General features: G+C 39.1%; 1 pseudogene; it reads left to right on the forward strand.

The window, feature by feature from the left end:
• Positions 1-470: 470 nt before the first annotated feature.
• LOC112391500 (eukaryotic translation initiation factor 4 gamma 2 pseudogene) lies at positions 471-5741 on the forward strand (annotated as a pseudogene).
• Positions 5742-5949: the final 208 nt, after the last annotated feature.

Below are 5949 nucleotides of genomic sequence, written 5' to 3' on the forward strand. Positions count from 1 at the left end.
CTCCAAATTTTAAAAAATAAATATAATAAAATTAATTAGTATTTAAAAGAAGTTTCACATATAATGAGCTAGATGGATTGAAACAACAGGAAGTTTTAAATTTGTATTGAGAATAACACCTCCTTATAATCTGTCTGTTCTTTACACAATATGGGGTATTTTAGTTCTATGATAATTCCTAAGTATTCTGTGATGTAGGCAGGTCAGAGATTTTGATCTCAGGTAAATGACAATTCAGAGACCATAGATAACTTTTCAGAGCGAATTAATCAGCTGGGATTAAGGTCTTCCTTTCCCAATTAATTTTTTTTTCTGTATACTACATGGTATTACATATGCCTATCTTGAAGAACAATGCCTATACTCAGAAAGCCCAGAGCTCTCCAGTACTGAATGCTTATGTAATATTTATAGATAGCAAAGATCTGATCCATGTATACTGTGTTCTGGGTTTGTTCAGTCTAACCGGTATGCCAGTAGTGCTCACCTTTCATTGTTCAAGGTTCAATGATTTGGAAATGACTTCTCTTAAAGCAGGTATCATCATACTGTCCTGGATACTCTATCATTTGGGTATACTGCTGTTAGGCCCACAACTAGTAGACTTTAAATGTCTGGGACTGAAGGCCTATTCACGTAGACTTTGGATAATATTTCCTAGATAGTAACTGTTGTCTCATTCTCTTCTGTATGGTACTTTCTTTGTTTATAGTTATGGGCTTTCCTAAATTGGAAAGATTCCGTAAAAAGAGTGCTTAGTTTGTTTTCAGTGGTTTTAATGTCAACCACATTCCTCTCTAGTACTTGTGTTTTCGTAACATCAGGGGAAATTAAAATGTGATCTTTTTACACAAGAAAATATTGTTGCATTTGGCAGCAGCAATATTATATGAAAAGGTGAGATTTAGAGAGCCTGCAACTTTTTGCTCTGTGACCTTAAGATGAGTCTTATAATCTCTGTCTGTGAAGTATGACTAGTAATTACCTATCTCACCTGATTATTGTGGGTGTGTAAGAAGGCAGTGTATATGAAAGTGATGAAGATAGTTATGTTATGCTCATTACTATCTTAAAGTTACTAATTCCTACTGAGTATATTTCTCTATTCTTCTATCTCCAGCTAGTTATTTGTATGCAAAAATGAATGTTTTATTCCTAAGAATAAAAAGATCTTAAAAGTACCTGAAAGTCTAGAAAATTGAGCCAGAAATAATTTAAGAAATGGAGACTTTTTAATCAATACCTTCAACTTTTACAAGACACACACACACACACACACACACACACACACACTCACCATTGCAATTTTGTCACATTCTTCTCTTTAATTTGGTTTGTATTTCTAAGTGTGCAGTGTGAAATCTGCAGAAGGTTTGATCATGCTAACTACAGAATTGTACAAACACAATGCCATTCAGATGAAAGAAAGAAAGGGACAGAAAAGAGAAATAGCATTATTTAGATCTGTTCTGTGCCATTTAGTAATTCAAAGAAAGCCAAAAGAAATCTGTACCATAGGCATTTCCCTGTTACTTTAGAAGTAGAGACTGTGGAAGCTTATCAAGCTTAAGTAAGCAGACAAAGAGCACGCAGCTATTAAATTGTGGTTTCAGAATTCAAAGTAACTCTCATCAGAGTGAATTCCAACCTTTTTATTTGCATGATGCATGATAAATCCTACTAACATTTTCTAACTTATTTAGCTTTTACCCACAGGCAGAGGCATTATCGAGTGTTAAATATGAAATGTGCAAAGTAATCCTTCTCCAGCTACTCCCCTTTCTTTTATGTCCTCCACAGGTCTCCAATTTCTTGCTTCCCTTTCTTTGAAAGCCCACTGATCTTGGCTTTCTTGATTAAAAGCCATTAACTTTTCTCTTGGTGATAATCTGAGCTGCAATTTGGTGGTACCTCCACTCCTGCCTGTGACCCATAGGATCTCCATATCCCTACTGGCCATTCTGACCACTTACTGACCATTGGGCCTCAGTAAGGAAAATCAGCCTAATTTCACCATGTAGTCATCTTTTGATTGTAGAAATCAGTGAACATATCAGACTTTTGTCCAGAACAAAGGGTTATTGTGGCAACTAAGTCCTTTATACTGAGTTGTAGATGGCTCCCTCTTGAGGGTTAACATCTGCTTTTTAAAAAAGGCTTTTTAAACAAGGTTCTACTGTATAGCACAGGGAACCATATTTAATATCCTGTAATAAGCCATAATGGAAAAGAATATGAAAAAGAAAATATATATGAATATGTATGTGTGTATATGTGTATATATATATATCTGAATCATATATGTATGTATGTGTGTTTATGTATATCTGAATCACTTTTCTATATACCAGAAACTAACACAACATTGTAAATCAACTCTACTTAAAAAAAAAAAGCTTTTTAAATCCTTGCCTGGGACATTGGGTTATCTTTACAACCATTTTATACTATTAGATTTCTATTTTAATGTTGGATGGACTGGATAGTTACTACGGATTCTTATCGTTTGCAAGGTAGAGAGGCCTTATAGGTGTAACCCATTATCTCCCAGTCCACATTAGCCTGCAGGAGGCTCGACTGACTTTATTACAACTACACTTCAGATGGAAGGAGTAAAGACAATGAAAGGAAAAGGAAAGTACAATAAGCTGATTAACAGTGTATGTCTCTGCAGAGGGGGCTAAAGAAGAATCAGTTATGGGGACAGATTTTCATGACTGGCCCAAATTTAGGAAATAATCACCAGTCCTCCCTCTCATTAGACAAATAAAACTACAGAAACTCAAATGCCTTCTTAAATCACATAACATTGCTGGAAGGGGCGACTCCTTCCTCCCCCTTCCCTCAGCCTTTTTTCTTTTCCGTTCCCCTCCCCCTCCCTTCCCTGTCCCCGATGACCAGATCCTGAGGAGGCAGCTGCAGTGGCAAATGCTGAGTTCTCGGTGAAGGTATTTCATTTCTCCCATCCCCTTCCCTTCCCACCCCATCCATTAATATTATTCTTTTGAAGATTCTTCATTGTCAAGCTGCCAAAGTGAAGAGTGAGATTGCAGAAGGCGGTACTTCTCGTTTCAGTGCTTCTTCTGGTGGAGGAGGAAGCCGGGGTGCACCTCAGCACTATCTCAAGACTGCTGGCAACAGTGAGTTCCTGGGGAAATCCCCAGGGCAAAAACACGCAGAAATGGATTCCTGCAGGAAACACTAGACGAGGTGACAACTCCGTAGCAAACAACTATGCAAATGAAAAAGAACGACATGATGCAATCTTCAGGAAAGTAAGAGGCATACGAAGTAAGCTTACTCCTGAGAAGTTTGACAAGCTTTGCCTTGAGCTCCTCATTGTGGGTGTAGAGTCTAAACTCATCCTTAAAGGCATCATACTGCTGATTGTGGACAAAGCCCTAGAAGAGCCAAAGTATAGCTCACTGTATGCTCAGCTATGTCTGCGATTGGCAGAAGATGAACCAAACTTCGATGGCCCAGCAGCAGAGGGTCAACCAGGACAGAAGCAAAGCACAACATTCAGACGCCTCTGAATTTCCAAATTACAAGATGAATTTGAAAACCGAACCAGAAATGTTGATATCTATGATAAGCGTGAAAATCCCCTCCTCCCCGAGGAGAAGGAACAGAGAGCCATTGCTAAGATCAAGATGTTGGGGAACATCAGATTCGTTGGAGAACTTGGAAAGCTTGATCTTACTTATGAATCTATCCTTCCAAAACACTTTTGGAAAAAAAGAAGAGACTCCAACTCAAAGATATGGAAGAGGATTTGGAGTGCCTCTGTCAGATAATGAGGACAGTGGAACCTAGATTAGACCAAGAAAGAGCCAAGTCCTTAATGGATCAGTACTTTGCCCAAATGTGCTCCTTGATGTTAAGTAAGGAATTGCTGATGAGGATTCGTTTCCTGCTGCAGCATACCACAGAGTTGAAAGAACACCATTGGGTTCCTCGCAAGGCTTTTCTTGACAATGGACCAAAGATGATCAATCAAATCCATCAAGATGTGGTAAAAGATCTAGGAGTGTTTGTTCCTGCTCCTATGGCTCAAGGGATGAGAAGTGACTTCTTTCTGAAGGAACCGTTTATGCCACCCAGGATGACAATGGATAGGGACCCACTTGGAGGACTTGCTGATATGTTTGGACAAATGCCAGGTAGCAGAATTGGTACTGGTCCGGGAGTTATCCAGGATAGATTTTCACCCACTATGGGGTGTCATCGTTCAAATCAACTCTTCAGTGGCCATGGGGGACACATCATACCTCCCACACAATCACAGTTGGGGGAGATGGGAGGCAAGTTTATGAAAAGCCAGGGGCTAAGCCAGCTCTACCATAACCAGAGTAAGGGAATTTTATCCCAGCTGCAAGGACAGTTGAAGGATATGCCACCTCAGTTTCCTAAGAAAGGACAGCTTAATGCAGATGAGATTAGCCTGAGGCCTGCTCAGTCTTTCCTAATGAATAAAAATCAAGTTCCAAAGCTTCAGCCCCAGAAAACTATGATTCCTTCTAGTGCACAACCACCACACACTCAAACACCACCTCAGAGACAGACACCTCAGCTTGGTCTCAAAACTAATCCACCACTTATTCAGGAAAAGCCTGCCGAGACCAGTAAAAAGCCACCACCATCAAAGGAAGAACTGCTTAAACTAACCAAAACTGTTGTAGCCAAGTATCTGAATAGTGGAAATGCAAACGAAGCTATCAATGGTGTAAGAGAGATGAGGGCTTCTAAACACTTTCTCCCTGAGATATTAAGCAAAGTAATCATCCTGTCACTAGATAGAAGCGATAAAGATAAAGAAAAAGCAAGTTCTTTGATCAGTTTACTCAAACAGGAAGGGATGGCCACAAGTGACAACTTCATGCAGTCTTTCCTGAGTGTATTGGACCAGTGCCTCAAACTGGAGATTGATATCCCCTTGGTGAAATCATATTTAGCACAGTTTGAAGCTCATGCTATCATTTCGGAGCTGGTGAGCATTTCAGAACTAGCTCAACCACTGGAAAGTGTCACCCATTTTCCTCTCTTCTTAGTTTGTCTTCAGAAATTAGCTAAATTATAAGATTGAGAGTGGTTAACAGAGCTTTTCCGACAAAGCAAGGTTAATATGCAGAAAATGCTCCCAGAAATTGATCAGAATAAGGAACACATGTTGGAGATCTTGGGAGGAAACAGACTGAGTTTCTTATTCCTACTCCTCAAATTGGAGAAGGCACTGTTAAAGCAAATAAAGTTGGATTATCCCCTCAAACCATATATAAGTGGATTAAAGATAACATCTCTCCCAAACTTCATGTAGGTAAAGGATTTGTGAACATCTTAGTGACTAGCTTCTTACAGTACATTTCTAGTGAAGTAAACCCACCCAGTGATGAAAGAGATTCTTCCTCTGCTCCTTCCAAAGAACAGAGCAGGAAAAACAACTGCTTCTTTCCTTCAAGCCAGTAATGCAGAAATTCCTTCATGATCACATTGATCTACAAGTCAGTGCCCTCTGTGCTCTTCAGGTGCACTGCTACAATAGCAACTTCCCAAAAGGCATGTTACTTTGCTTTTTTGTTCACTTCTATGACATGGAAATTATTGAAGAAGGTTTCTTGGCTTGGAAAGAAGATATAGCCCAAGAGTTCCCAGGGAAAGGCAAGGCTTTGTTCCAGGTGAATCAGTGACTAACCTGGCTAGAAAGTGCTGAAGAAGAAGAATCAGAGGAAGAAGCTAATTAAAAGAATCAGCCAAAGCCTTAAATTGTGCAAAACATACCATTACTATGACGTAACTGCATTTGACCTAACCACTGCGAAAATTCATTCTGCTGTAATGTTTGCACAATATTTAAAGCAGAAGCGTGTCAGTTAGGATTTCCTTCTGCATACGTTTTTTTTGCAGTGTAATGTCTTTTTTTTTTTTTTTTTTTTTTTTTTAATTTTTTTT

The sequence above is a fragment of the Neophocaena asiaeorientalis genome, unplaced genomic scaffold (assembly GCF_003031525.2).
Source record: "Neophocaena asiaeorientalis asiaeorientalis breed wild unplaced genomic scaffold, Neophocaena_asiaeorientalis_V1.1 scaffold90, whole genome shotgun sequence".
Classification (NCBI taxonomy): domain Eukaryota; kingdom Metazoa; phylum Chordata; class Mammalia; order Artiodactyla; family Phocoenidae; genus Neophocaena; species Neophocaena asiaeorientalis.